Here is a 20709-nt window from a genome sequence, read left to right on the forward strand (position 1 = left end):
CTTGGCTGCTAACCAAAAGGTCAGCAGTTCACAGCCACCAGTCACTCCTTGGAAACCCTAGGGGGCAGTTCTACTCTGTCCTATAGGGTCGCTCTGAGTCGAAATCAACATCACGGCAATGGGTTTGGTTTGGTTAACTGATCTAGAGTCAACACAATTTCCATCAAAATCCAGACAAAGCATCCTAAGAAACTTGACAAGTTGATGCTAACATTTAGGCAAAAAAGCGAAGAGTAAGACACTCTTGAAACACCAGGTGGAGGGAGGTCAAGGCGGCAAGGTTAGTGTGAAGCTGGAGGGGTTAAGGTCTAGGTGCTGTAGAGGCCACCACACAGAAACACGCTGACCAATGCGGCAGGAAGGAGGGCTTAGAACAAGACCTACACCAAGTGGACCTGGGCACATGACCATGGTGGTACTTGTAATCGTCAAAAAATGGCACAGGGATATCTGGTTGCCCAGATGGGAAAAGAAAAGAACTGAGATCCCTACTTCTCACAGTGAACTCTCATGGATTAGGGACTTAAGTGTGAAGAGCAAACTTTAAAACTTCCACAAGAAAATCCAGAACACGTTTGTGGCCTTAGGGTTGGGAAGGACTTCCTAAGCAAACTCAAAAGGCGTTAACCATGAAATAGAGGATTGATAAATTCTACATTAAGAAAATCGCTCACAAAAAAAAAAAAGTCAAAAGAGAAGCACATGACTAGAAGCAGGCATCCGTTACACACATCATGACAAAGGATTAAGACTCTAAATAAAACGGAAAATATACATGAATATATAAGAAAAAGATATAACCCAAAACATCAGCCGTTGAAAACCCTGTGGAGCACAGCTCTGCTGCGACACACGTGGGGCTGCCGGGAATTGGGGCCGACTCGGTGGTAACTGGTCTAGTATTCTTTCTGTGCGTCCCCTTTGTTCTTGTCCCTGCTCTCTGAAATTTCCCAGTGGAAGCATGTTACTTTTATTTCCCCGGTGAGCCGCAGCAGCCCCTCCTGCCCTCCGTCTCCCTCGTGTGAACGCATGGTCGTTGCGCTGCCGTGTGCCCTTCCCTGTCACGCCCCTCCTGCTGTCTGGCCAGGTCCTGGGCTGGCAGCGGACGGGCTGAGCTGGGAGGGTCTGGTGCTGGCCACGGGCAGACCTCTGAAGTTCCAGCCTCGGTGTGGGGCACACCGCGTCGGCACCCCAGAGCGAAGATCTGTTTGTTGCGGTGTTTGTTTCCATCCCTGCAGGCTGCCTTCTCCCCATGACCTTTTGTCCTTCAGAGTTAACACTGACACCTATTTATTTTTTATTGTAAAAATACATGTAACACAGCATTTGCCAATTCACCATTTTGATACCTTGTGTTTTCTTCAAAACTGTGGCATTCACCCCTCTTCCCCACAACACACACGGACTTGTTGTTAATAGAAGCCCGGCTTCAGCTCAGCCCGGTGAGACATGGGTGCTGGGATGCAGTCGGACTGTCGGTTCTGGCCCAGGTTCTAGCCTGTCCGGGAGGTGGGCTGCTAGATGGACCATCAGCAGAAGATGTTAGAGCTCAGCACTTGCCTGCTCTGCGTGACTGTTCAAGCAGTTCACGAAGCTGCTGTGGTATTTGTCCCCTTCCATGAAGCAGCGTGCAGGGCCAAGGCCACCCAGTGCGTGGGGACCCCAGCTCCGTCGGGGACCAAGAGAGCAAGCAGCTCCCAGCTGCCTGGAGTGAGAGTCTTTATCTACAGCCTGTAAAAAAAAAAAAAATATTATTTACTTTTTAGAGCAGTTTTAGGTGTACAGGAAAATTGCACAAAGTTCAGGGTCCCATATGACCCCCCCCCACATAGTTTTTCTGCTCTTAACATCTTTACCTTCCAGTAGTACATTTTTCACAACTGATGAGTGCATACTGATATATTACTACTGAGTCCTATGGGCTCTGACAAGTGCACAATGTCCTGTGGCCACTGTTACAGTGTCGTGCCGAACAGCTTCACGTCCGAAAATGTCCTGTACCTACCCTCCTCTCAATTCACCACTCAAGATGTAAAGATTAGGTTTTCCATTTCCCGTGCCTCTAGTTGGTCTCTGGAGTCTTAACCACAGATGGTTAAGTGCTCCACTGCTCACCCAAAGGTTGGAGGTTCGAGTCCACCCAGAGGCGCGTCAGAGGAAAGGCCTGGTGATCTACTTCTGAGAACTCAGCCGTTGAAAACCTGTGGAGCACAGCTCTGCTCTGACGCACGTGGGGTCGCCGTGAGTCAGAATCGACTCAGCAGCAACTGGGTTTTTGGTTTAGTTGGCCTTTAATTCTTGGATAAATATCTTTCAATTATTTAAAAATTTTTTTTTTCTACTTACAATTGCCAATTTCTTACATCAGCTGTTTTGGGGAAGATGCAAACTAGAAGCCACAACTAAGTATTCGCTGTGTGGTAGCTCCGGGTGCCACCACCTCAGGACGCCCAGCGTTCTCTGCCTGTGCGCCCTCCTCCTGGCTTTGCCCCGCACCGTGGGGGTGCTCCCACGGGGCAGACGGCACACTGTTGGGCCCTCCGGGGTGAAAGGCACCCTGGCCTATATGCTCTTCTTTAGACGCAGAGGGGACACTCCCAACCTGGCGTCAGCGGGCAAGATGTGCCCGGGACCAGTCCCTCCTTGTTTGAGGCCCTTTATCACAAAGCGCAGGCCGTGCGGGACCACGGCCGTGGCTCTGGGTGACATCCGTACCGTGTTACTCCCCGGCTCTTGCGGGCCTCAGACCTGCAGCTGGGGCCCTGGCTAGACATGGCAGGCAGCAGGTCGTCTGCCTCAGAATTTGTCTGGTTTAAGTCCCTTACACGTCCGCAACCGCAGGCACCTTTTAGTTTTGGTGAATAATGTCACACACCGGCTTTGGTTACTTTGTTTCCAAGAGTGTTTAGCTTACATTTTGCTGGTTTAAACATTGATACTGTCTGTGAATCTACCGAAACCCATGTAACCCGACCCTGTAAAAGGGTGCATTCTGTGGTATGTGAATTGTGTCTCCATAAAGCTGTTATAAGAAATTAATTCTGGTTAAATGAGAGTAGCACGGTAATGTTTTTTAAAAATACCAGTATTCGTAAACAACCTAAGCAGGACTGTGTTTATCGCGTTGTTGAGTATTTTCCTGTGTGTTTAGCGCCATACTAGGCGCTGTTCAAATTCAAGTTTTATCAATCAGCTTTTCAGTGAGTGAGGACTCAGTGCTTATTAGATGCCAGGCACTGGGCTAGTGCTTTGTTCTGAGCCATCTTGGTACTCAGGGAGAATTCCCTGAGCAGCACAGTGTCTGAGAAATATGGTCAGGCCAGCACCGGCACCGTCACAAGACCTTGAGTAACATGGCCAAGTGCTGAGCGAGGGACAGAATCCAAGGCCCCCTGAGGATGGGCAGTGTTATCGGGTGACACCAAGGGAGGTTGATCCAGGTAGGAAGAAGTTGGGGTGCACTGGAATGTCCCGAGTTGTCACCCTGAATCTCTCCCCTTCTAGGTCAGGAGCACCTCAGGGTAGGAATCCCCCCTCTCCCAAGCCTCTACCTCCAGTCCAGGCCCGGCCTCCTCCTTCCACAGATGCTCATGGAATATGCAGTGGGCATTCATGGAACAGGAGTCTCTGGGTGGTGGAAACAGTTAACACGCTTGGCTACTAACCAAAAGGTTGGCAGTTCGAGTCGACCCAGAGGTGACTTGGAAGAAAGGCCAGGGAATCTCGTTGGCAGTTAGTCACTGAAAACCTTGTGGAGCACAGTTTTCACTCTGGCACACATGGGGTCACCCTAAGTTGGAGTTGACTCAATGGCAACTTTTTTTTTTTTTTTTTTGATTCATGGAACAGCCAGCGGGTAAAAGTGCGTAGGGTTTGACAGGTGGAGGGGATCTTGGCTCAGAGGACCGAGTGGGCATGTTGTTTCCAGGAAGCCTGAGGAGCTGGCCTGAAATACAGAAGGGGCGCCGGGAAGCCGGGCAGTGGTGCGGTGGAAGTGATGTTTGAGGAAGAACAAAGTTGTAAAGAGGACGGGGTGAGGAAGTCACTGTGCCAATACAGGTGTGACGTTTGCCCAGGCAGGTAGATGTTGGATGGAAGGAAATGGAGAGGAGCAAACATGTTAAGGAAGAGCTGACAGGACTGGGAGCTGCTTTGTCAGGAGAGTTACTAACATCAGCCTCAGCTCCCAGAGCACAGTAAATGAAGCTCTTGCAGTCTTCAGGAAATATCTGAATGGAGGAACCCACTAAACGAGGCCACTATAAAACATCCGCATCAACCTAGAATCTAGGACATTCTACAGATAACCGGCCTGGTTTCTTCAAAAGGTCCTTATTTAAAAAAAAAAAAAAGGGTGTGTGTGGGGTACTTTTCTAGATCAGAGGTCAGCAGATGAGCAGACAGCCGCCTGCGGGCCAAATCTGATCCACCATCTGTGTTTGGAAATAAAGATTTATTGGAAAGCAGCCACTCCCAATTGTTTGACTGTCATCTGCAGCTGCTTTTAAGCTACGGCAACAGAGCTGAGCAGTTGCCACAGACTGTATGACCTGCAGAACCTAAGATATCTGCTGTCTGCCCTTTAGGAAGTGGTTAAGCGCTCGGCTGCTAACCGAAAGGTTGGCGGTTCAAACCCACCAAGCCACTCTGTGGGAGAAAGATGTGGCAGTCAGCTTCTATAAAGACTACAGCCTTGGAAACCCTATGGGGCAGTTCTACTCTGTCCTTTTGGGTCACTAGGAGTCAGAATTGACTCGGCATCGGTGGGTTGGGTTTGGCTTTGGCCCTTTACTGAAAAGTTGCCAACATTTGCTGTAGATTAAAAGATCCTAAAGACACAACCACCAAATGCAACCTGTGAACCTCGATTAGGTCTGGTTTGCGAAACCAACTAGGTACGCAGCTTCGGGACCATTGGGGGAATTTGAATGTAGATTGGATATTAGATCAGGGAGAATATTAACAATATTAGGGAGTTATTGTTAATTTTCATAATGTGATGATTTTATTGTGGTTGTGTAGAATGACTTTATTCATAGGAGACATACTAATATATTTAGAAATGAAGTACTATGATGTTGGAAAGTAACTCTCAAATGGTTCAGGAATGTACTCGATAAAATATGCATAGATAAAAGAATATTTGGCAAAATGTTAGTAATTTTCAGTCTCGGTAGCAGTACACAGATTTTCATTATACTCTTATTTCCACTTTTCTGTCCAACATGTTCAGTGAAAAAGTTGAGGAAAACTTAATGGTTTTTCCTTGAACAGTTAAGGCTTTAATCCACTTAGAGTCGATTTTGTGTGTGTAAGGTCATGTTTTGTTAAACGTGTTCCTCTTGCTGTTGGTGGCGGTTGCCACTGAATCAGCTCCGACTTGTGGTGACCTTATAAAAGCACACAACGTTGTCCAGTCCCGCGCCATCCTCACAACTGTCGGCGTGTTTCGGCCCTTTGCTGCGGCTGTGTGTCAGTCCATCTCAGTGAAGGTTTCCCTCATTTTCACTGACCCTCTGCTTGGGGTCTTTTTCTAGCAGCTGGTCTTCCCTGTTGATACATGTCCAAAGTAAGTGACCTGAAGTTCCCCATCCTCACTTCTAGGAAACATTCTGGTTGCGTTTCTCCCAAGACCAATTTGTTCCTTCTTTTGGCAGTCCACGGTATTCCTGATACTTCATATTTTTGATGCTATTGTAACTAATATTTAATTAAGTTTTTCTACCTGTTTGTTGCTGATACGTAAGAATATTGATTGATTTTACTGATTATTTAGCTACCTTGCTAAACTTTTTAATGATTTATCTATAGGTTATTTCAGATTGTTTTATTTAGTTTTTAAACTTTTGAGATTTTTCTAAGCACACATTCATATCATCTGTGAATAATGACAATTTTTTTTTTCTTTTTTAGATTTTAATTTCTTTTTCTTACCTTACTGTGATGGCTAGCATTTCCAGTACCCCGTTGAGTAGAAGTAGTGATCAAGGCATCCTTGTGTTCCTGATCAAGAAGAAAGCTTCCCTTGTTTCACCATTAAGGGTAACGTTTGTTGCAGGTTTTGTCTTATTTATTAGATATTCTTTACCAGGTTAAGGAACTTTATTCTATTTCTTATTTGCCAGGCCTTTGTTTTTTGTTTCATAATCATGAAACCAATGTTGCCCGTCAGCCTGATTGTGTGGTTTTCCTTTTTTGGTCTGTTAATATAAATTTGTTAGTGTTCAGATATCCTCGCATTCCCAGCTTAGCCATGATCCTTTATACGAGTTCCCAGATTCAGTTACTTCATATTTTCTTTAGCCTTCTGGTATCTGTGCTCATGACTGACATAATTTCTACCTATCCTTTTTCATACTTTTGTTTGTCAGGCTTCGGCAAAATGTATTGGGTAGGGGTGGATTTTTTCCCCCCCTTCTCTGAAAGAGTTTGCGAAATATTTGGGATGATTATACCTTGAATGTTGGCTCTCACTGACGAAGCATTCTATACTTGGGTGACTTTTTTTCTTGTCAGTGGTGGGCATTTGACTTCTGCCTCAATTTTTTAATGATTATAGTATTCTTTGGGTTTTTTCTTTCTTCTCAAGTATATTTTTGAAATTTTTGTCTAGGAATTTGTCCTTTCATCTACATTTTCAAGTTTATTGCTATAAAGGCATTAATAATATCCTCATCATAAAAATTCCGTGACATTTGTTTATGTCCCTTGTTATGGATTGAGTTGTATCCCCCCAAAATATGCGTTGTAGATCCTAACCCCTATATCTGTGGTTATAATACCATTTAGGAAACCCTGGTGACATAGTGATTAAGCGCTGTGGCTGCTAACTAAAAGGTTGGTAGTTCGAATCCACCAGGCGCTCCTTGGAAACCTTGTGGGGCAGTTCTCTGTCCTGTAGGGTCCCTATGAGTCAGAATCAACTTGATGGTAGTGGGTTAATACCGTTTGGGAATGGTTGTCTTTGTTATGTTAATGAGACGGGATTGTCTTGAGTCAGTCTGTTTTTTTTTTTTTTTTAATAACTTTTATTAAGCTTCAAGTGAACGTTTACAAATCCAATCAGTCTGTCACATATAAGTTTACATACATCTCACTCCCTACTCCCACTTGCTCTCCCCCTCTTGAGTCAGCCCTTTCAGTCTCTCCTTTCTTGACAATTTTGCCGGCTTGAGTCAGTCTGTTTTGAGGTATAAAAGAAATTAAACAATAAGCAAGTGAGCAGAGATGAGGGGAGATGCCAAGCCATATGAAGATCGCCTAGGAGCAGAAGCTCAGAAGACAAGTACCTTCCCCTAGAGCTGACAGACATATACTTTCCCCTAGAGCCAACACCCTGAATTCAGACTTCTAGCCTCCTAAACTGAGAAAGGAAACCCTGGTGGAGTAGTGGTTAAGTGCTATGGCTGCTAACCAAAAGGTTGGCAGTTTGAATCTGCCAGGCGCTCCTTGGAAACTCTATGGGGCAGTTCTACTCTATCCTATAGGCTCGCTATGAGTCGGAATCGACTCGATGGCACTGGGTTTGGTTTTTTTGGAAACTGAGAAAATAAATTTCTGTTTATTAAAGTCACTCGTGGTATTTCTGTTATAGCAGCACTAGACAACTAGACATCCCCTTTTTTTCCCATGACCTTATTTGTGTCTTCTCTCTTTTCTTCTTGCTCTGTCCCCCCAAAACTCTGTCAGTTTTACTGATCCTTTCAAAGAGCCAGTTTTCTGGATTTTTGTATGTTTTCTATTTAATTATTTTTTTAATTGTGCTTTAGGTGCAAATTTACAGCTCAATTTAGTTTCTCATACAAAAATTTATGTACATATTGTTATGTGACCCTAGTTGCAATCCCTATAATGTGACAGCACATTCCCCCTCTCCACCCCAGGTTTCCCATGACCATTCGACCAGCTCCTGTCCCTTTCTGCCTTCTCATCCTGCCTCTGGACAGGAGCTGCCCCTTGAGTCTCATGTATCTACTTGAACTAAGAAGCATACTCTTCACGAGTATTACTTTATGTTTTATAGTCTAGTCCAATCTTTGTCTGAAGAGCTGGACTTGGGAATGATTTTAGTTCTGGGTTAACAGAGAGTCTGGGGGCAGTGTTTTCTGGGGTTCTAGTCTCAGTCAGACCATTAAGTCTGGCCTTTTTATTAGAAGTTGAATTCTGCACTCCACTTTTCTCCCGCTCTGTCAGGGACTCTCTGTTGTGTTCTCTGTCAGGGCGGTCATTGGCGGTAGCTGGTCACCACGTAGTCCTTCTGGTCTGAGGCTGAGGGAGCCTCTGGTTTATGTGGCTGTTCTGTCTCTTGGGCTAACATTTTTCTTGTGTCTTTGGTGTTCTTCATTCTTCCTTGCTCCAGGTGGGTTGGGACCAATTGATGCATCTTAGATGGCTGCTGGCTAGCTTTTAAGACCCCAGACGCCACTCACCAAAGTGGGATGCAGAGCATTTTCTGAATAACCTTTGTTATGCCAGGTGACCTAGATGTCCCCTGAAACCATGGTCCCCAGAACCCCGCCCCTGCTAGTCTGTCCCTCGAAGTGTGTGTTTGTATTCAGGGAACTTCTTAGCTTTTGGTTTAGTCCAGTTGTGCTGACTTCCCCTGGATTGTGTGTTGTCCTTCCTTTCACATAAGATAATTCTTGTCTACTATCTAGTTAGTGAATACCCCTCTCCTTCCCTCCCCACCCTCGTAACCATCATAGAGTGTTTGTGGTACGTTTAAACCTCTTCTTGAGTTCTTATAATAGTGGTCTCATATAATATTTGTCCTTTTGAGACTGACTAATTTCACTCAGCATAATGCCTTCCTGATTCATGCCTGTGATGAGATGTTTCTCAGATTCATCAGCGTTCTTTATCATTGCATAGTGTTCCATTGTGTGAATATACCACAATTTATTTATCCATTCATCCGTTGATGGGCACCTTGGTTGTTTCCACCTTTTTGCTGTTGTGAACAGTGCTGCAGTGAACATAGGTGTGCATATATCTGTTCGTGTGATAGATCTTATTTCTCTAGGGCATATTCTGAGGAGTGGGATTGCTGAATCAAATGGTAGTTCTATTTCTAGCTTTTTAAGGAAGCACTAAATTGATTTCCAAAGTGATTGCACCATTTAACATTCCCATCAGCAATGTCTAAGTGTTCCAGTCTCTCTACAACCTCTCCAACATTTATAATTTTGTGTGTTTTGGATTAATGCCAGCCTTGTTGGAGTGAGATGAAATCTCATTGTAGTTTTGATTTGCATTTCTCTAATGACTAATGATTGTGAGCATTTCCTCGTGTATCTGTTAGCTACCTGAATGTCTTCTTTTAGTGAAGTGTCTGTTCATATCCTTTGCCCATTTTTTAATTGGGTTATTTGTCTTTTTGTTGTTGAGGTATCTTGTAGATTTTAGAGCTTAGACGCTGATCAGATTTGTCATAGCCAAATTTTTTCCCCAGTCTGTAGGTTGTCTTTTTACCCTTTTGGTGAAGTCTTTGCTTGAGCAGGAGTGTTTGATTTTAGGAGCTCCCAGTTACGTAGTTTCTCTTCTGGTGTTTGCGTATTGTTAGTTATGTTTTGTAGTCTGTTTATGGCATGTATTAGGGCTTCTAGCATTGTCCCTATTTTTTCTTCCATGATCTTTATCGTTTTATGTTTATATTTAGGTCTTTGATCCATTTTGGGTTAGTTTTTGTGCATGGTGTGAGGTATGGGTCTAGTTTCATTTTTTTCTTTTTTTAGCAGATGGATATCCAGTTATGCCAGCACCATATGTTAAAGAGACCATCTTTTCCCCATTTAACAGACTTTGGGCCTTTGTCAAATATCAGCTCCTCACAGGTGGATGAATTTACATCTGGATTCTCAATTCTGTTCCTTTGGTCTGTGTATCTGTTGTTGTACCAGTACCAGGCTGTTTTGACTGGTGTGGCAGAATAATAGGTTCTAAAATCAGGTAGTGTGAGGCCTCCTGTTTCATTCTTCTTCGTCATCTTTTTTTTTTTTTTAACTGAACTTTAGATGAAGGTTTACAGAACAAACCAGTTTCTCATCAAACGGTTAGTACACACGTTGTTCTGTGACATTGGTTAACAACCCCACAACATGTCAGCACTCTCCCTTCTCAACTTTGGGTTCCTTATTACCAGCTTTCCTGTTCCCTCCTGCCTTCTAGTCCCCGCCTCAGGGCTCGTGTGCTCCTTTAGTCTTGTTTTGTTCCGTGGGCCTGTTCAATCTTAAGCTGGAGGGTGAACCTCAGGAGTGATCTCATTACTGAGCTGAGAGGTGTCCGGGGGCCATACTCTCAGGGTTTCTTCAGTCTCCGTCAGGCCAGCAAGTCTGGTCTTTCTTTTAGAGTTAGAATTTTGTTCTACATTTTTCTCCAGCTGTGTCCGGTACCCTCTATTGTGATCCCTCCACTTCGTCCTTCATCAGTAATGCTTTACTTATCCGGGGCCTCTTCCCTTTCCATACGTAGTTAGTGATTTGTTTCTCCATCTCATTAAAAAAGGCGTTGGAATTTGGATCGGGATTGCGTTGTATCTGTGGATCGCTTTGGGTAGAATTGACATTTTCACAATGTTGAGCCTTTCTGTCCGTGAGCAAGGTATGTTTTTCCACTTCTGTAGGTCTCTCTTGGTTTCTTGCAGTGGTGTCTTACAGTTTTCTCTGTATATGTCTTTTAGGTCTCTGGTTAGATTTATTCCTAAGTATTTTATCTTCTTGGAGGCTATTGTAAATGGTATTGATTTGGTGATTTCCTCTTTGAGGTTCTCCTTGTTGGTGTAGAGGAATCCAACTGATTGTTGTATGTTTATCTTATATCCAGAAAAGTTGCTGAAATCTTCTATTAGTTCCAGTAGTTTTCTTGTGGATTCTTTGAGGTTTTCTGTGTATAAGATCATATCATCTGCAACTAGGGATACTTTTAATTCTTCCTTACCAATTTGGATGCTCTTTATTTCTTTTTCTAGCCTAATTGCTCTGGCTAGGACCTCCAGCTCAATGTTGAATAAGAGCAGTGATAAAGGGCATTCTTGTGTAGTTTCTGTTCTCAAAGGAATGCTTTCAGACTCTCTCCATTTAGAATGATGTTGGCTGTTGGCTTTGTATAAATGCCCTTTATTGTGCTCAGAAATTTCCCTTCTGTTCCTATTTTGCTGAGAGTTTTTATCATGAATGGGTGTTGGACTTTGTCAAATGCCTTTTCTGCATCAATTGATAAGATCATGTGGTTCCTTTGTTTTATCTATGTGATGGATTACATTGATTGCTTTTCTAAAGTTGAACCATCGTTGCATACCTGGCATGAATCTAACTTGGTCATGGTGAATTATTTTTTTGATACATTGTTGAATTCTGTTGGCTAGAATTTTTTTTTTAGATAATTTTTTTTGTGTTTTAAGTGAAAGTTTACAAATCAAGTCAGTCTGTCATATATAAGCTTATATACACCTTACTATATACTCCCATTTATTCTCCCCCTAATGAGTCAGCCCACTCCCTTCTTCCAGTCTCTCCTTTTGTGACCGTTTTGCCAGTTTCTAACCCTCTCCACCCTCCCATTTCCCCTCCAGACAGGAGATGCCAATACAGTCTCAAGTGTCCACCTGATACAAGTAGCTCACTCTTCATCAGCATCTCTCTCCAACCCATTGTCCAGTCCCTTCCATGTCTGATGAGTAGTCTTCGGGAATGGTTCCTGTCCTAGGCCAACAGAAGGTTCGGGGACCATGACCGCCAGGATTCCTCTAGTCTCAGTCAGACCATTAAGTCTGGTCTTTTTGTGAGAATTTGGGGTCTGCATCCCACTGTTCTCCTGTTCCCTTAGGAGTTCTCTGTTGTGTTCCCTGTCAGGGCAATCATCAGTTGTGGCCGGGCACCATCTAGTTCTTCTGGTCTCAGGATGATGTAAGTCTCTAGTTCATGTGGCCCTTTCTGTCTTGGGCTCATAGTTATCTGTGACCTTGGTGTTCTTCATTCTGCTTTGATCCAGATGTGTTGAGACCAATTGATGCATCTTAGGTGGCCGCTTGTTAGCATTTAAGACCCCAGACGCCACACTTCAAAGTGGGATGCAGAATATTTTCATGATAGAGTTTATTATGCCAATTGACTTAGAAGTCCCCTTCAGTGTTGGCTAGAATTTTGTTGCGGATTTTTGCCTCTATGTTCGTGAGGGATATTGGTCTGTAATTTTCTTTCTTTCTTTTTTTTTTTTTTGTGGTGTTTTTACCTGATTTTGGTATCAGGGTTATGTTGGCTTCATAGACCGAGTTTGGGAGTATTCTATCCTTTGAAATACCTTTAGTAGTAGTGGTGTTAACTCTTCTCTGAAAGTTTGGTAGAATTTTCCACTGAAGCCATCAGGATTTTTTGTTGTTGTTGTTGGGAGTTTTAAAAAATTATCTCTTTAATCTCTTCTTTTGTTATAGGTTTATTTAGCTCTTCTACCTCTGTGTTAGTTTAGGTAGGTAGTGTGTTTCTAGAAATTTGTCCCTTTCATCTAGGATTTCAAATTTGTTGGAGCACAATTTTCCATAGTATTCTGTTATGATTCTTTTAATTTCATTTGGATCTGTCATGATATTGGCCATATCATTTCCTATTCGGGTTATTTACTTCCTCTCCTGTTTTTCTTTTCTCAGTTTGGCCAATGGTTTATTGATGTTATTGATCTTTTCCAAGAACCAGTTTTTGGTCTTGTTAACTCTTTCAGTTGTTTTCCAATTCTCTATTTCATTTATTTCTGCTCTAGTTTTTGTGGTTTTCTGTCTTCTGGTGCCTGAGGGCTTCTTTTGCTGCGCTCTTTCTATTTGTTTGAGTTGTAGGGTTAAGTTTTGATTTTGGCGCTTTCTTCTTTTTGGAGATGTGCTTTTATTGCTATAAGTTGACCACTGAGTGCTGCTTTTACTGTGTCCCAAAGGCCCTGGGAAGATGTGTTCTCATTCTCATTTGATTCTGTGAATTTCTTTATTCCATCTTTAATTTCTTCTGTAACCCAGTAGTTTTTGAGCAAGGTATTGTTCAATTTCCATTTTTTTTCCTTGCTTTTTCTGTTATTGATTTCTACTTTTATGGCTTTTTGGTCAGAAAAGATGCTTCGTAATATTTCAGTGTTTTGGATTCTGTTAAGACTTGCTTTGTAGCCTAATATGTAGTCTATTCTGGAGAATGTTCCATGCGTGTTGGAAAAGAAAGTACACTTGGCTATTGTTGGGTGGAGTGTTCTGTATATGTCTATGAGATCAAGTTGTTTGATTGTGGCACTTAGATCTTCTGTGTCTTTATTGAGCTTCTTTCTGGATGTCCTGTCCTTCATCAGAAGTGGCGTGTTGAAGTCTCTTACTATTATTGTGGAGTTTCTATTTCTCTTTTCAATGTCGTTAGAGTTTGTTTTATGTATTTTGGAGCCTTGGTGGGTAAATAAATATTTCTTGTGATTATGTCCTTCTGATGTATTGACCCTTTAATCATTGTATAGTGTCCTTCCTTATCCTTTGTGGTAGACTTTGCTTTAAAGTCTGCATTGTCAGAGATTAATATTGCCACTTCTGCTCTTTTTTGGTAGTTGTTTGCTTGCTATATTCTATCCTTTGAGCTTTAGTTTGTTTGTGTCTTTGAGTCTAACACATGTCTCTTGTAGGCAACGTATGGACAGATCATGCTTTTTAATCCATTATGGCATTCTCTGTCTCTTTGTTGGTGCATTTATGCCATTTACATTCAGTGTAATTATTGATAGGTATGAGTTTTTTTTTTTTTTTGAGTTTAGTGCTGTCATTTTGATGTATTTTTTTGTGTGTTGTTGAGGTTTTTTGTTCATTTAATTTTCTGTGCTGAATGTCTTCTTTTTCATCGTTGTTGATTTTGTATTTGCCGAGTCTTTATGTTTTTCTTCTTCTTTTTTTTTTTTTGATGTGTAGGATTGTTAGTTTCCTTTGTGGCTACCTTAATATTTACCTCTATTTTTCTAAGTTTAAACCGATCTTTTATTTCTTGATATTGCCTTGACTTCCTCTCATATTCTTCTCATTTGACTACATTGTTTAGTCCCTCTTTTTTGCTTTAATGTTGTCATCTTTTACCTATTGATGTCTCTGTTTCCCTATTTTCAGTGTTTTAGCTGTGATTTATTTTTGTGACTTCCCTATCTGGGTTGTTATCTGGTTGTTCTTTCCTGCGTTCTAGTCTTGGGTTGTTATCCGATATTACTGCTTTTCTAACCAGAGGACTCCGTTTAGTATTTCTTATAATTTTGATTTGGTTTTTACAAATTACCTAAACTTCTCTTTATCTGGAAAGGTCCCAGTTTCGCCATCATATTGAAGAGACAGTTTTGCTGGATATACAATTCCTGGTTGGCAATTTTTTTCCTTCAAGGCTTTATGTATGTCATCCCGTTGCCTTCTGGCCTGCGTGGTTTCTGCTGAGTAGTCAGAGCTTAGTCTTATTGACTTTCCTTTGTAGATGACTTTTCATTTATGCCTAGCTGCTCTTAAAATTCTTTCTTTATCTTTGGTTTTAGCAAGTTTGATTATAATATGCTTGGTGACTTTCTTTTGGGATCTACCCTGTATAAGATTTGGTGAACTTCTTGAACAGATATCTTCTCATCTTTCATGCTGTCAGGGAAGTTTTTTGCCAGCAAATCTTCATCAGTTCACTCTGCGTTTTCTGTTATCCCATCCTGTTCTGGTACTCTAATCACCCGTAGTTTATTCCTCTTGACGGAGTCCCACAAGATTATTAGGGTGTCTTCATTTTTTAAGAATTCTTTTGTCTGATTTTTCTCAAATAAATTGATGCCAAGTGCTTTATCTTCAGTCTCACTAATTCTGACTTCGATTGCCTCAGTTTTCTGCTCTTATGACTTCCTATTGAGCTGTCTAATTCTGAAATTTTACTGTTAGTCTTCTGAATTTTTGTTTGTTGTCTCTCTATGGATTCTTGCAGTCTGTTAAATTTGTCATTATGCTCTTGTATAACCTTCTTAAGTTCCTCCGTTGCTTTGTCTGTGTGTTCTTTGGCTTGGCTGCGTTTTGCCATCTCCCTTCTGATCTCTTGAAAAGTTATGTATATTAGTCTTTTGAATTCTACTTCTGATAATTCCAAGACCTTAACTTCCTCCAGGAGGTTTCTTGGTTCTTTGCTTTGGTTGCTTGCTGAAGCCATCATGGTCTGCCTCTTTATGTGATTTGATATCGACTGTTGTCTCCAAGCCATCAATAAGTTATTGCATTTATTTACTTTATATTTGCTTACTGTGTCCTAGCATCTTGTTTTGGTATGCCCACATTGGCTGGTCATGTGAGCTGCTTTTGATTATTGGTGTCTTTGAAGCTCTTACGTCCTGTGACCAGGTGGTTAGAGCTGTCACTAGGCATGTGAGTCCAGGAGTCTGCTTTTCTTGCATGGATTCCGGGTCATTGGTCACTGATTGTGTGGTGCAGGCTCTCACCTACAGTCCTACATTGGCAGGGGTGATTGGAGTAGGCATAGGTATTTGGCTCCTGTAGGGGTCATGTGCTAAGCAAGACAGAGGGCTGATGGCTGCCTGAGTGCCTGGGTGGAAGGCACGTAGGTGGGTGGATTTTGCAGCTGGACTTTGGGCAGCCAGTGCTGTTGGCTGTAAGGACTGGGAGGCATCACTTTTTCTCAGACCCCTGTCACAGTTGGCTCAGTGCAGTGAGTGGAGCCACCAGTCCTCAGGCCCCTGATGTGGGTAAGTGAGGACCCTGCTTAAACGGCAGAATAGTGTCAGATGTCACGAATCTGCCACCCCCCCTTAGTTGTTGCAGTTGAAAATAGGCTTCAGATATCTACCCTGTTGTACAGTGCTAATGAGGGCCTATGCTGTAGAAATGGGCCACAGATATCTATGTAGGGGTGAAAGGCATTCAGAGTCTGTGGAGCCCTTATACCTGTGCCTAGGCAAAGGGTCTGTGCCTGCCCTGAGTTCCTGGCTTAGGTAGGGGAGCTGGCAGATGATTTTTCCTGTTTGTTAATTTGTTCCCTCTCCAAAGCCGGGTGAATGGCTCAGGACATGTGACGAGTCCTACTTCCTGCTCAGGGGGCACAGCAATCACTGAAGCAAGCCCGGGACCCAGAGCAGAGCAGGGAGGGGCAGATAAATGGGAGAGAGGTACTTCTCAAAGGGGCGAAGGGTTGTTTTGATCCAGTGTGGTAGGTTAGACACTTGTACTTAACTTTTGCCGATTTGGCAGTGCTTCTCTGTGGTTCCGGAGGCTTGGTTTCTCCCAATGTGGAAGACACATCCTGAGTGCCACTGCTTGCCTCAGCCCATATGTGCCAGCCGATCCAGCCTGCAGGGTGCTGGCCAGGTCAGGTGTGGCAAATCCTTGCTGTTTCTGAACTGTCACTCCCTCCCCCTGCCACTCAGTCCAACTCCTCAACTTTGTCTTTGATGTTCAGGGTTCCTAGATTCTCATATATGATCATTTCACTTGTTTTTTTTGGTCTTTGTTGTAAGAAGGACCACAGGAAGCATCTGACTATGCCAACTTCCTTCTTTTTAAATTTGTTGTTTTTCTAACTTTGTAGAATATGTTTTAGGTCTTCAGCCTTAAATAATTTTTTTTAAATATTCACTTAAGACTATACATAACGTTCACTTTGAGAACTGCTTTCACTGTAGCCCATAAGTTGTGATATGAAATATTTTTGTTACTGTTCTGTTCAATATATTTTCTAACTTCCATTTAATTTCTTTGTTACTGGTCATTTGCATGTCTTAATTTCTAAACATAGGGGATTTTTGTAAGTATCTTTTTGTTACTTGTTTAAGTGCAAGTGGCTTCGAGTCAAAGAATAAGTTCAGATTCACCTCTGCCTTTTGAAATTTGTTGGAACTTGCTTTATGGCCCAGCATATGGCCTGAGAACACTCTTCACTCTGTTAACTCCTCTCCCAGTTAATGTGTTGTTGTGCATTTAATTCCTTTTTTTTTTTTTTAACTTCACAAGACATTATTATATTATTATTATTATAGTTTACAGTTAATGTTTCAGATTTCACATATATTTGGCTTTCTCTTTGCCCTTTATTTTCTTTTGCATCTCTGACTTTCCATCCAGGATCACATTTTTCTGCTGAAAGTGCACATACATTGTTGTTGTGTGCTGTCAAGTTGATTCTGACTCTCAGCAACCCTGTATGACAGGGTAGAAATGCCACACAGGGTTTCGTAGGCCGAAATCTTTGTGGGAGCAGATCACCAGGTCTTTCTTCCCTTGGAGCCGCTGGTGGGTTCAAACCTTAGACCTGTCGGTTGGCGGCTGAGAACTTAACCATTGTTCCTCCAGGGCTTCTTGTACATACATTAGAAGGAATTCCCTTCAGTCAGGTTCTGCTTGTGGCAAACTCTCCTCCCTTTTTTGGTCTGAAAGTGTGTTTAGTTTTCCCTGCATCTTCAGAGATACTTTTGCTGGTTATTGAATTCTAGGTTAGTGGTTATATTTTTGAGCACATTGGTGATATCTTCCACTGGCCTTTACCATCCTTGGTGTGTTAAGAAGTCATTGTCAGACTCTCTTCTTTGAAGAAAACCTGCCTTTTTTCTCTGGCTGCTTTTGAGATCGTTCTGTTGTTGGTAGATTGCAGTTACCATGTATCTATGCAGAGATTTCTTTTCTTTCTTTTTTCAATCCTGCTCAAGTTCCTTAGGCTTTTTGAATGCCTGGATTCATGTCTTTCATCAGTTTTGGAGAATTTAAGTACTATCTTGTCACATATTGCGTCTGCAACATTCTCTCTCTTCTCTCCCCCGGAACTTCTATTATATGTATGTTAGACCTCACTAGTCCCATATCTCTTACCCTCTTTTCATGTTTTCCTTCCCTCTGTCTGCTGCAGTCTGAATACTTTTTTCTGACTTGTCATAGGGTTTACTGATGGCCTATTCAACCTTAAGCCCTGTGCAACCTCTTCATTTAATAAATAAAAAATCACCACTGGGTGATGGAAATGGTTTGTGCTGGACTACCAGCAGCACTGTGGAAGAAAAAAAGGCCTGGCTATCTGCTTCTGTAAAGATTACGGCCAAGAAAACCATAGAGAGCAGTTCTACTCTGTAACACGTAGGATTCCCGTGAGTTGGAATCAACTTGATGGCAATCTTTTTTTTTTTTTTCCAGTGTGTCCATTGATTTTTAAATTTCATTTATTTTATTTTTCATTCTTAAAAGCTCTTTTTTTTTTTTTATTCGCTAGGTCATTCTATGATCCCTGGAGGGACAGTGGTTAAGCGCTTGACTACAAACTAAAAGGTCATTGGTTCGAACCCACTAGCCGCTCCGTGGGAGAAAGACATGGCAGTCTGCTTCTGTAAGGATTAAATAACAAACCTGTAGTTATCGAGTCAATTCCAACTCATAGCAACCCCATAGGACAGAGTAGAACTGCTCCATAGAGTTTCCAAGGAGTGGCTGGTGGATTCAAACTGCCAGCCTTTTGGTTAGCAGCCAAGCTCTTAATTACTATGCCACCAGGGCTCAGCCTAGGAAACCCCATGGGGCAGTTCTGCTCTGTCCTATAGGGTTGCTATGAGTCAAAATTGACTCAACAAGAGTGGGGTTTTTTAGGTTATTTTATAGTTCCCGACTCCATGTAGGTAACCTCAAGATTTTCTTTTGATCCTTTAGACCTAGAAGAGTTCCAATATGTGAAAACTTTGCGATTGTGTTTCTGCTGGCTCTTGTTCTTGGTTTCATTGTGTTTGGTTAGTTTTTGCTGTCCTCTCTTTGCAACATCCTTTGTGGGAATTCCTTGACGCCTGGGATGAAGGCTCATTACTCCGGTGATAGTATGTGTTTTCTCCTGCCAGGCTCCTAGGGAGCTGTCAGTGTTCGATAATTTTAAACTAAATTTGTAGATTTTTTTTTTTTTAAGTCCCTTAAGTGATGTGAATTTCAGCTGTAAACGCATATGAGAGTTGTCTTCTGTTCTCATGGGTTTCCCCCCTCCCCTTCTGTGGTGCTTAACGCCAGGGTCATTTATCTTTGCAGTCTTTTTTGTAGTGGGAAGGCAAGGTGTATATTTCTCTTAGTTTTCCTTTGTCCTGGGAACTCTAGCTTTATGGGAAGAGTGTTTACTGTTGGACTCAGCACCTTAGGAGTGGAGGTGAGGGGTGACTGTATTTGTTTCCTGGGGCTTCCACACATGGGGTGGTTTAAAAACAGAAATTTATTCTCCCACAGTTTTTGGAGGCCACAAGTCCAAAATCAGGGTGTCAGCCATGATGATTCCTTCTGAGGGAGGATCTGTTCCATGTCTGTCTCCCAGCTTCTGATAGCTCCAAGCATTCCTTGGCTTGTAGGTCTGTCACTCCAATCTCTGCCTCCATCTTTGCATGGCTGTCTTCCCTCCGTGTGTGTCTGTGTCTGTTCTCTTTATAAGATCACTGTTCAGGTTACATTAGCCCTGCAACCCCCTCACACTCTAGTATAACCTTCTCAACTAATTACATCTGCAAGGACCCTATTTCCAAATAAGATTATATTCACAGGGACTGGGGTTTTGGTGGTGCGTTGGTTAAGAGCTTGGCTGCTACCCAAAAGGTCAGCAGTTCGAATCCACCAGCCGCTCCTTGGAAACCCTATAAGGCAGTTCTGCTCGGTCCTGTAAGGTAGCTATGAGTCAGAACTGACTCAACGACAATGGGTTTGGTACAGGTTTGTGGGCTAGGACTTGAACTTTTGGGGGATACAAGTCAACCCATAACTGTGGCTTTTTAATTTCTTGCTATCTTGTCAGCTCTTTGATGTTTTTGGAATATGATTTGTATATTTTCAACGAGCGTTTATAGTTGTCTTCAGCAGGAGGATCGTTCTGAATAAACTGGGTCACCATATTTCTAAAAAGAAAACTTCTGTAGAGTTACTCCTAAAAAGAAACATTGAACTCTCATGTAAATTGAGTCAATTAAAATGCATTATTTAGAGGAAACCCTTTGGAAAATGCCCTTGTGATGTGGCTACCTTGTAATTTATTGATCTAAGTTGAGATCTTTGTGTATTGAATTTCCTTACAAGGGTTAAGTAAGGGTTTTAGCTTCATAGTAAAAATCTAAGCCCTCCCTGTTCCTCCTACCCTCAAGTAATTTTTCCACTTCTGAATGTACTGCATTTAATGTTTGAAACATCCTTCAATTTTTTTTTTATGCTTGTAAGTGGATCTTGTTACCCCACATAAATCATTAAGCCCCTTGAGGGTAGGGGCAGTAATAATAAATGTTGATGTATGTCACGGGGCCTAACGTGGTGATAATTGTCGTACCTGCTGTTTATTAAGCCTGCTGTGTGTGAGGGTCAGGCTGGTGCCTGTCACAGCATTGCAGGGGAAGTGTTGGTCTTCCTAACCTTCACATGGGGATCTGAGGCTCAGAGACCTTACACACCTTCACAGGTCACATGCTGGAGAATGGTAGAGCCTGGATTTGAACCCAGCTCCAACTTGATCCAATTCAGCAGTCTAGTAAGTACTTGTTAATTTTATTAATTTTGTTCCCAGGTCAGGCTATTTCTAGCTATATGTATATATGTATACGTACATGTAAGTATACGTACATACCCCTTGCTGTCGAGTCAGTTCTGACTCATAACGACCCTGTGTGAGTATATAACCAAAAAAACCTAAACCCAGTGCCATCGAGTCGATTCTGACTCATAGCGACCGTATAGGACAGAGTAGAACTGCC

At 42.3% G+C, this 20709-nt stretch overlaps 1 protein-coding gene across 7 annotated transcripts in view; it reads left to right on the plus strand.

Annotated features, from left to right (window-relative positions):
* The window catches only part of AGPAT3 (1-acylglycerol-3-phosphate O-acyltransferase 3), a 134179-nt gene that overhangs the window by 13559 nt on the left and 99911 nt on the right, over positions 1-20709 (plus strand). The window contains exons 1-2 of one of the 7 annotated variants that reach the window (XM_064279521.1): positions 5847-6042; positions 18225-18338. The exons of 3 other annotated variants lie outside the window; for them this stretch is intronic. The gene's annotated coding sequence lies outside the window, so the exon portion shown is untranslated. Of the gene's footprint in view, positions 1-5843; positions 6043-18224; positions 18339-20709 lie in introns of those variants that run through there. 3 more of the 7 variants (XM_064279523.1, XM_064279522.1, XM_064279520.1) reach the window with 3 other exon arrangements.

Source organism: Loxodonta africana, chromosome 2, assembly GCF_030014295.1.
Source record: "Loxodonta africana isolate mLoxAfr1 chromosome 2, mLoxAfr1.hap2, whole genome shotgun sequence".
Taxonomy (NCBI): Eukaryota; Metazoa; Chordata; class Mammalia; order Proboscidea; family Elephantidae; genus Loxodonta; species Loxodonta africana.